Source organism: Papio anubis, chromosome 8, assembly GCF_008728515.1.
Source record: "Papio anubis isolate 15944 chromosome 8, Panubis1.0, whole genome shotgun sequence".
Classification (NCBI taxonomy): domain Eukaryota; kingdom Metazoa; phylum Chordata; class Mammalia; order Primates; family Cercopithecidae; genus Papio; species Papio anubis.
The window spans coordinates 94,350,397-94,361,681 of NC_044983.1; the positions used below are offsets into that span (position 1 = coordinate 94,350,397).

The window sequence follows — 11,285 nt, forward strand, 5'->3', positions numbered from 1 at the left end:
CCAAATAATCTGATCATCATTACACTAACTCTAGTTCCATTTAGACTTGGAACATTTGGTAAAATTTAAGATGTCATATTTTAAATTAAAATATAATGTGTTATTTCTTCTCTGCATATGATTTTTTAAAAGTGTTGTTTTAACTGGATCCTCCTATAATTACATTTGTTTTTAAAAGTAGATTATTTAGTATACATTGAACTAACATTTTTTCAATGTGGTTAACTAACATTTTTTCAATGTGGTTTTCCTTGTGAATCACACACTTAGCCTGTAATCAAAAGACAGAATGCAGAAATACAACATGAATCTTTGACTAATAGGCTATCTGCCACTTGTCTTTGTTTTGTATTATGGGAGCATATACAGGTTATTTTTTTCCTTTAGCTAAACTTCAGACATGTCTACTTTATCTTTGCTCCTTTTCCAGCAAACCTTCCTTAGCCACCTTCTTGAATTACCTATCCTCTCAGACAGTTCTTTAGCTTATTATATGTAAACCTGGCTTGTTTCCAAATTAACTTGGCTGGTCTCTTAATTTTTCCCATCCTCTCTCAAAAGACCTGAAGTACTCTCTTGATATTTACCAAACCAAACTCAGTATCCAGGCTCCACATGCTCCACCTTCTTCATATACATACTGCATGTCATCAACTTTTCTTATACTATTTTTCAGATGCCTTTATTTTCTCCTCAAGCTTTGTCTTTCTCTTTTTGCCTCAAAATATTTTCATCTGTTCTTAAAAAACATACTTAAATTTAAGTATTAGCGCAAAATGGACTGTTGGAGTTGTCAATTTTTGTTTTACAGTTAAGGTCTTTTTTTGTTCTTTAGCATCAAGTTTCTCTCTTACTATTGAAATAAGGTTAGAGCCAGGTGCAGTGGCTCATGCCTGTAATCCCAACACTTTGGAAGGCGAATGCGGGCGGATCATTTGAGGTCAGGAGTTTGAGACCAGCCTGGCCAACACAGTGAAACCCCGTGTCTACTAAAAAAATACAAAAATTAGCTGGTGTGGTGGTGGGTGCCTGTAATCCCAGCTACTCAAGAGGTTGAGGCAGGAGACTTGTGTAAACCTGGGAGACGGAGGTTGCAGTGAGCCAAGATGGCACCACTGCACTCCAGCCTGGGCACTCTGTCGTAAATATACAAAAAAAAAGGTTAGAAATTAGTAAAGGTTATGGTATACACATTATATCTTAAAGCTAGTAAGCTATTACAAAAGAACAGAAAGCAATGAAACAGAAAAAAAGAATAAACTACAGGAATTTACATAAGTGTTAGAAAGATATAAACTGCAACATGAAATCTAGATAGTTAATTATTATAGATACTATTACATGCACTGCTTAACTTTATAAATTCTCTGAAGTCCTCCTATAAACTAATAATTTAATCTCCTCTGCTAACTTGCTGATCCAGATACAAATTATGTAAAAGCTATCTATCCAAATACGAATTATGTAAAAGCTTCTAGCACAATGGTGGCATATAATAGGTGTCAAATAAATGTTAAAAAACCAAAAAAAAGTTAAAGTATAATTGATAGAGTCAAGTTATATATATTAGTATAGGGTTTAAAGACTAAAAGATAGCCCATGCCTAAAATAGGAGCCAATTTAAACTTTTAAAAAATTCTTATCCTTTGATATTATAAATAATATATGCTGTTACACGAGTAACACGATTGGAAAAACATCAGATTAAAAATTCATTTTTAGGCCCTTCTTAGAGTACGATTATTAAAGAACAGTTGAAAATCGGTTTTGTGGCCGGGCGCGGTGGCTCACACCTGTAATCCCAGCACCTTGGGAGGCCGAGGCGGGCAGATCACGAGGTCAGGAGATGGAGACCATCCTGGCGAACACGGTGAAACCCCGCCTCTACTAAAAACACAAAAAATTAGCCGGGCGTGGTGGCGGGCGCCTGTAGTCCCAGCTACTCAGGAGGCTGAGACAGGAGAATGGCGTGAACCCGGGAGGCGGAGCTTGCAGTGAGCCAAGATGGCGCCACTGCACTCCAGCCTGGGCGACAGAGAGAAACTCCGACTCAAATAAGTAAATAAATAAATAAATAAATAAATAAATAAAATTGGTTTTGTGGGGTTTAGTGGAGTAAAATGATGATTCCCAATCAGCTTTCTACTTATTGTAGGGATCTCACAATTTGGGTGACCAAGGAATATTCATTCCAATATAATTCTTCCTTTTGTAAACAGAGAACAACTTTTACATTTTCTGTTAAAAATGTAAAATGGTGAATATTTAGTTCAAGATGTTTATATTGCTCGAAAGGTGTTTTGTTTTGTTTTTTCTACCTTTCATCTCCTCCTTCCTCTCAGGTCTTCAGAACCAATGAAGAAGAAACCATTACTTATCAAAGAGGGTGAGGTACAGAGCTGAGGGGTCACAGGTTTGCTAGTCAGAACAGCTAGCATATTTCTCAATTTGTAATCTTTATTATGTTTCAAGAATAGCAATGTCTTTGAATTGGAAGGAACTTTAGAAATGTCTTTGTTCATCCCTTATACAGTATTATTAAAGGTAGGAGCACTTACTATTTTACGAAATCGTAGGTACCATTAACTCTGAATGCTAGAAAAGTCTTATGTTCAATCAAAAATCCACCTCATTGCACCTTCCAATGATTGGTCCCAATCCTGCCCTTATTTTCTCTAAGCTGTAAACTTGGGGGAAGGGGAGAATTCTTCTTTTATAAACAGATGAAAAGATGTTTGAGCTGGACTTTGTAAAATGTTTAGAATTTTTAGGGAGTGGTGTCACCACACCACCAGGTCCTCGGAAAAATACATTGCATATTCCTTCTTTATGCAGATTCTAGAATAGAAGTTTTCGTCTCTCTCATCCAAATACCCCAAGGAATTTAGCAAATTTTCAGTCTTTCTGGGACATCTGCCAACAATTACCAATAAGTCAACGTTAGCACACCTTATGGGAGGAGAAAGAAGGAACTAGAAGTTTCATGGTTTTATTTCCTTCTCTGATGATGTGGTAGGAAGGAAGATTAACTGGTTTGATCTGAAGCCTTACTGGTTATAAATCTCTTAGATCCCTGGCCCAGATTAACTGAACGATCCCAGTATTGAGCATACAGGTTGTCAAGGGTACTTGTATCACATTGATTTGCCTAATAACCCTAATCTGATTGCAACCTCCTCCAACTGTAATTAGGAGGTTCCATTGTCCTTTTCTTGCAAGTTCTAACATGTTACGTTCCCATCTTGATTCGAAAGGGCCTGAGCTGCAAGATAATATCTCAAGCTGCCAAAGGCCACAGCTTCTTTATTTAAAAAAAAAAAAAAAAAAGAACGATTACAGATCATGCCGCAGGACTCAGGACTCTTAGTGACTGTCTCTGGCTTGGCACATCCTCATCTATTTATTCATCCAAATAATAACTTCAAAAAAAGTTAAAAAAAAGAGTCACCCTGGTAGCAAGACTGAGATAATGTATATCAGCTTTGATCACATGCTCTGAGGTTTGGGAAAATGAATTATTATAAACTGGGTGTCATCCTCAGCTCTTCCCTGGAAACACTTTTCTTCAGTGTTGCTTTTGATCATATTTTAAAGTTGTAATTAAGGATTCCTTTCCTCTAGTCATGTTTGAGTTAAAACCTTATGGAAGCAATCCAGTGGAATTATATAGCTATGGTTTGACTCACAGGGGCTCTTGGTAATGATTAAGTTTGCCTGGACAGAAGGATATGGAATAGGTGTTTGCCTAGTGGGTGTGTCAACAAAGGGGGTGTCCTTTTTTTTTTTTATCTTTCTGCAAGCTGGTGTCCTATGAAGAACCCTAGGACATATCTGTAACTAGAAAATTCTTTGATTGAATATATATATGTATATGAATATATACATATATACATACATATAATACTACATATTACTGCAATTGTATACATATATACTTATATATAAGTATATATATCCCAATGCTTATCATTCATTTGATAGCCATTCAACAAATATTTGAGTATCTCAGTGTGTTGTGCGTTGTGTTGATTTATTATAAGAGACAAATAAAGAAAAACATCAATAAAGAAATAAATATGCTATGATCTGGGTATGTGTAGGCTTCTATGGACGTATGTAGAAGGTTCCCCTGTCAGTGAGGGTGGAAGAGAGGGGATAAGGAAGACTCACTGGAGAAGGTAAATGTGGCTTCAATGGTGAGAGAACATTCAGGTGACTTTATCCAAATGAAGTATGCTCTCCTGGTAATGATCACAGTAATGGCAAATAGCAGGGTTTTTTAAAAGCATAATCCATGACACAGAAGTCTTTTTAGACACTCTGAGAAAAAGGAATTTTGTAGTCAAATACATCTGAAACTTAACAAGGTATGCTAACAACTTATGTCTCTGAGAAGTCTGGCAGTAAAGAAATCTGATTAACACAGTATAACCCAGCATTTCCCATACTACCCTGACCATAACCATCCTTTCTTGTTGTTGGGGGGACACCTGGGGGAAGACCTATTGCCATCCTGAAGGATGCCATTAAAATTCTTTTTCTTTTTCTTTTTCTTTTTTTTTTAGAGGGAGTCTTGCTTTGTCACCCAGGCTGGAGTGCAGTGGCATGACCTCGGCTCACTGCAACCTCCGCCTCCCAGGTTCAAGCGATTTTCCTGCCTCAGCCTCCCGAGGAGCTGGGACTACAGGCACCCGCCACCATGCCCAGCTAATTTTTGTATTTTCAGTAGAGACGGGGTTTCACCATGTTGGCCAGGGTGGTCTTGATCTCTTGACCTTGTGATCTACCCGCCTAGGCCTCCCAAAGTGCTGGGATTACAGGCGTGAGCCACTGCGTCCCACCCACCCTTAAAATTCTTAACCTCAGGAGGATAATTCCCATGACAAATGGATGCTATGGGTCAATTAAATAAAATCGAACAACATATTTTATCTTGTCCATGTTTTACAGGTGACTAAAATAATGGTTAATGAGGATAGCTTTTATAATGGGCAAAATAGGCCATGACTTGGAGTCTCTAGCTTGCTGAAGCTGTGTGCCTAACTCTCAAAAAATCTGCATAGGATCCTCACCTTAGAGGTGAACACACTAAAGCCCTAGGGCAGAATATGTCTCTACATTCCTTGAAACAAGTGTGAAGAAAAAAATTGAAGAACTGCCATCATGAATTGTACTAAAGCCATGATCAAAAGTCTCTATACTTTGAAATATCTAATCATATTAGAGGATTAAAAACACATGAGTGAACACTAACCAATTATTTATTCATTTCCATATCTACTTATACCTTTTAATTTTGATAACATAAATACTGTGGGGGTTTTTTTTCCTCAATTATACCAACAAAATCTTTCTCCTGCCTTCAGTCTGAGAGGTTCCTTTTGCTATAGTACCTTGTTGTTGTACTTGGACTATAGTCAGTTTCTAGCTTTATCTAAAGCTAGAAAGTACTTTGTGTGCATCTGTTTCAGTAAAAGAAGACCTAAGGGTCGTGAAAGATTAAGAAAAATTCAGATGAGAAGTCTTATCTTTTCTAGGAATAATGAAAAGTGTATACCTTTTATTTGAATGTTACACTTATTTTGTGTTCTAAGGCTCTACTCTTGAGGCCATATAAAAAGGCCATACCCTTAGAGGTAGACATGACCTTTTCTGAAGAACGTGCACATTCTCTGTATCACTTGTCTGGGAGGGGCAGGTCCTCTGACAGGTGATAGAATCTTGGAAGATGGGTTTTGGTCTTCAGCAAAAACTGCTGACTTCCTCTGGAATCATGTTCTTGCTGGACTTTCAGGTAAATGGATTCTTTGAGGATGCTCTCTGGTGGTATGGGAAAGATGGCTTCTCCCAGGGGCTAGTTAAGAAGGCAGTAGCCTTGCAGGGGATCCTAAAAATGAAGTGATAAACTTTCAGATTATTTAGCTTTATGTTTCTCTATGTTCATTCTCATCTGGCTATGCCCAAACCTTGAGTAAAGGCTGATTATTATACTTATGTCTGGCTTAGGTCTTAGTTGTGCATTAAGCACCATGAAAATTTGGAGTTCATGTTTGGGCCAAAGGGCTAAAGAATAGATGGTAGAACTCAAGTTAACATAGAGATATGTGGTTATGGTTATTACTAAGGATAATAACCATCATTTTCATAATCTGTGCCCAGCATTTTATTATGCTATCTCATCTAATCTTCACAAGAATTCTCAAACATAGGTTTTATTAGTCCCATTTTGCAGATGAGGAAACTGAGACTCAGAGAAATTAAGTATTTGGTTACATCCTATAGCTATTGGGAGGTGGAATTTGAACCGAGGTTTCATCTGACTCCACAGGCTGAACATACTCTAGTCAAGTTACATAACTTCTCATACCTTGAGTTTTTTATTTGAAAATATCTACTTTCTAGAGTTGCTGTAAGGATTCCATGACGTAATGTATATAAAGATTCTGGGCCATTAACTAGAAGATAATAGGTATCTCCCAAATAGTGCTTATCCTTATGTTTTCCTTCTGCCTTTCTGGCCATTCCTTCTTAATATCCTTCAAGGGTTCCTTTTCTTCTGATGACCTGTTAAATTGGTGTTCCCTAAGTTTGTTCTTCAAATGAACACTCTCCTTGAGTGACTTCATCCAAACCCAGGGCTTCAGCTACTGTTTTTATGCTAGTGACTTCTAAATCTGAACCTCCAGGCCAGACCACTGCTGATATTTCTATTGGATGTCTCACAGACATATGAACTCACTAAGTCCCAAACAGCACATCTTTCTGTTTCACTCCTGGCCTGTCTCTCAGCAAGTGGCATCACTGAATCTCTAGATACCTAAGCCAAGGTCTGGGAATCTTCGTCTACTCATTCTCAGTCATCCCTTACACTCAAATTAGTCATCAGGTTGTCTTAAGTCTCCCTTCTTATCATTTGTATCAGTCCCTCCCTCTCTTCCTATCCTCCCTCAATTTCATTTCCACAGCCACTATCACTGCCTAAATTCAAACTAATCACTTCTATTAGGCATTACTGGCATTACTAGACTAGGCATTACTGCAATAGTCTCCTAACTCATTTCCCTCCAATTTACCCAACCCTCCGATCTGTCCTCAATATTACTGTCAAAATGATCTTTCTAAAAAGCAAATCCATATTATGCATTTTCACTTAAAACTCTTTCAAGAACTTCCCATAGCTTTCAGGATAAAGTTCAAATTCAACTCACTAAGCCCTTCAGGATATAGCTGCTTCCTGCCTTTTTAGCTGTATTTCCCACTAATTCTGTATTTTTTCATTTGCACCATTTGTTTCGGCTTTGAAGGATTACTTGAACTTCTCCAAAGGAAGCTATCTCTAGCCTTGGGGCGTCAGGCATGTCCTTGGGTGCCTACCCATCCCCTTAACTCCAAAATCCCCCATCAACTCTTTCCTTAAAGCTCAGCTCAAGGGCATTCCTCTGGACAGTTTTCCTTGATGTTGACTCTGGTCTCATGACACCTGTGCATTGCTGTATAACAGCACTTTTCATACTACACATGTCTGTCACTAGTTTGTAAACTGGACCCCAAAGTTTATTCCACATTGTGTCCTCAGTACGTAATCCCTAGTGCCTAGCTCATAACCAATGCAGACTGCTGGTTAATGAAGGAGTGAATTCAGGAAGAGAGTTTTTAACCCTTGGCTATGTTGTGTGTGAACCTAAGAAGCTGGCTGGGCATGGTGGCTCATGCCTGTAATCCCAGCACTTTAGGAAGCCGATGGGGGCAGATCACTTGAGGTCAAGAGTTCGAGACCAGCCTGGCCAACATGGTGAAACCCCGTCTCTACTAAAAATACAAAAAAAAAATTAGCTGGGCATGGTGGTGGACACCTGTAATCCCAGCTACTTGGGAGGCTGAGGCAGAAGAATCATTTGAACCCGGGAAACAGAGGTTGCAGTGAGCTGAGATCGCACCATTGCACTCCCGCCTGGGCGACATAGAGTCTGTCTCGGAAAAAAATAAAAAATAAAAAAAGGAAGCTAAGGGAAAGGTAGGGACTTTGAGTTAAGGTGGCACATAACTGGAGATTCCTTAAGCCTCCTTCCTCCTACAGTCCTTTCTTTTCCACTTTACTTATGGCCAGGTTCCACCACTCACCCTAGGAACATGAAGACACAACAGGTTTTAGATACACTCTATGGAACAGACAATTAAGACCCTGAGTATTTCATTTGCTAGGCTAGGGAGATAACAAGATAGTCTGATTGGGACCTATCAATGCAGTACACCTCCTGCCCTCTACAAACTTGAGATTCAATATTCTTGTGAAAACCTGAACCAGAGGCTGAGTTCTAAAGGGCTCTGTTTGGTTTTATTTTCACTGGAGAAACTGGATACATTTTTATGACTTTAGTCGATCTCTTCACTTTCTGTTTTTCCATTATTTCCCGATCTTTCTGGATGTTTTCACCTTTTGAAGCTGTTTCCTACCTCTTTCTGAAATAGAGAGAAAAGGGGTTAAAAAGAAGAAAAAGCAAAACCAACGAATTCAAACGTTAATCGAATTTTTAAAAAAGCTTTTTTGTTGGGGAGAGTCTCTGAGTTGGAAAATACCTTAGGAATCATAGAGCTTACCCAGTAACTTCAGTTGGTAAATAATGAAATTAAGGGAAAGAGGTTACTGACTTGCCCAAAACCACTTAAGCAGCTGAAAGCAAGAGTATTTTGGCTCTAAATCCTCCAAGTTCGTCTTCGCAATCTTTTCCTTGGGAGACTCTCTATACTTGTGCCCACAGCTAATGCATTCTCTCTATGCAAGCCCAGGTAATTGGCAAACGTATATTTATTATATCTAATATGGCTGATATATAATTTTAAAAAACCATATGAGCTTATCACACTAAGAAGAGAAGAGGCCACGTTGTCGATGCTCAGGGCTCAGATTCGGCTCTCTATATTTTGCCCCTGGGAGAGTAAGAAAGGTTGCCAAAGGACCTCAGGCTCTCGGACACCAAGAGCCTCGGGCTGCACGAAACCACTGCTCCTCTAGGGCTTGGAGGGAATGCCAGGGCCGCGCCTGAGGTGGACAGCAGATGGCCTGAGCAACCTGGAGGCGCGCGCTTCAGTGCCTTCCAGGAATTGGTTAGGAGTAGCCTGCTGAGACCCGCGCTGGCCTCACTTTCCGGCGCCGGCTCATAGCTTAGGGGCCACAGATTTGGGACTCGGGCGGGGCTCTCCGCATGTGACCAGTGGGCCTGGGTGTTTGCCTGCGTCCCGCAGCCGCGGCCTAGGCGGGCAGCCAGACAGGCCGTGGCCGCTGCTTGCCCTCCCTGCTCGCGCCGGGGCATTTTACGAGCCTCGACCGCTGCCCCCAGGTGCTCACAGCCCCGCGTGCAGCCTGTAAGAGGCACCGCGGCCCAGCCTCTGAATCTCCGGGAGAAAGAACAGGCTTGTCTGAGAACCAATGTAGAAATCTCTCGTTTCATCGACGGCCAACGAGGACCTTCGACTTGACCAACGGAGGAAAACGTCTTCATGTGGAGATCGATTTCCTTTCGAGAGTTTATTCTATACTTGTGCAGCGTCCTTTGGGTAGTAAAAATTGTTTTGCACTGTGAGTAAAAAAGATGAAGTTAGCCTGATGTCGGGGGGCTGGGCGGAGGCAGCTTATTTCCACATAAACTAAGAAACAGGTTAAAAGACAGTGAGGGGCCGGGCACGGTGGCTCACGCCTGTAATCCCAGCACTTTGGGAGGCTGAGGCGGGCGGATCACCTGAGGTCCGGAGTTTGAGACCAGCCTGGCCAACATGGCGAAACCCCGTCTCCACTAAAAATACAAAAATTAGCTGGGCGTGGTGGCACATGCCTGTAATCCCAGCTACCCCGGAGGCTGAGGTGGGAGGATCGCCAGAGCCTGGGAGGCGGAGGTTGCAGTCAGCCGAGACCGCGCCACTGCACTCCAGCCTGGGAGAGCAACAGACCCTGTCTCAAAAACAAACAAACAACAAAAAAAAGTGAGCGCTCAAACCTGAGTAGGGTGCCTGGGGGCAAGCAAGCGAGAGGGAGTGAGATTAAGTGGAAAAAAGCGCGAAAGGGGAGGGTTAGAGACGTGAGAGGGGAGCGGGTGGAAGGAGAAGGAAGCGGGGGGGGGGGGGCGGGGGGCGAGGAGATGTGGGGCGGGAAGGGAGGGGAAGAGAGGAGGGCTGGAAGGCGGAGAACTGGGCCGGGTGCTGTTCGGTGGGGGCAGGACGAAGCCGGGAAGACGCGGGCGGGGGAAGGGCTGAAGTCGGCGGTGATGGAGAAGAGGCCTAGGTCTAGTTCGTGTCCACGAGGCCTCTCCACGTGGCCGACTTCCTTTAGAGAAGTCTCATGAGCCCTAAGCCCTCACAGCCTCGCCCACGACACCGTGCCCACCCCTACCCTGGCAGTCCCGAGACCCTGGGCGTGCGCTTCCCGCCCCCCGAGGGCCAAGGCACGGCGGACGCCCGGCCGCAGCCCGACGCCGGCGGCCTCCCCCTCACCCAGCGAGGCACGCGCGTCCCCAGGACCGCCGGTGCAGGGGCCGGTAACCCCTGCCGCCAACGCCGCGGGGAAAGGAAGCTTCTGCGGCTACAGATGGCGCAGGGCCCAGGTCGCAGAGAAGCCCTATCCAACCTGCGGAATGGTCCTGGGAGAAAGGGCCCAGGAGCTGCTTCTCCGAGAGTCGGTGAACGCTCCGTTGAGTCACGTCTGTGTGTTTGCTCGTGGATAAGCGCACTGGGGGATTAAACCGCAGTGTGACCGCCAGCGTCCCCAGGGAGGTTGCGGAAAAGTAGAGGCAATGAGACCCGAGCAGAAATATGGACTTTTCGCGGCCGTCCGCACGGAAGCAGCTGGGGAGCATCCAGCTCGGCCCTCCCTACAGGCCCAGGGTCGGGACATGGAGGGAAGGCTAGGCGCGCGGGGCTGGGCTCGGCCGGCACGAGTGCTCGGACCGCGGAGCGAGCTCGGTGAGGCGTTCGGTGTGGATTGGGTAGAAGCGGCCCTGGGCGACGGGCCTGACGTCGGTGGGCGCAGTTGAGGCCACTGCAAGGCCTCTGGATCCCGGAACCGCACTCGAGACGGAGCGGGGGCGGGGGGGGCGGTGCCACACGGAATAACCAAGAGGGCTAACGGGAGTTTCGGGCCCCCGTTCCCTCTCCAGGTGGAGGCCGGGTCGCCGTGCCCGAGGTCGGGCGCGAAGGCCACTCGCGTTTTCCCGCCTTCCGCGAGCAACCCAGGGGACCTGCGGGAGGAGGGGACGGTCCCGGGAGTCCGCCCTTCCCTGCGCCTTCGGGACCGG

The 11,285-nt window shown here is 43.8% G+C and overlaps 1 long non-coding RNA gene across 1 annotated transcript; it reads right to left on the reverse strand.

Moving 5' to 3' along the window:
• Positions 1-8,313: 8,313 nt before the first annotated feature.
• LOC103886998 lies at positions 8,314-9,675 on the reverse strand. Its single transcript, XR_002524108.1, has 2 exons — positions 9,347-9,675; positions 8,314-8,460 (listed from the first exon to the last, which is right to left on the reverse strand). It is a non-coding gene; the product is annotated as an uncharacterized LOC103886998 (long non-coding RNA).
• Positions 9,676-11,285: the final 1,610 nt, after the last annotated feature.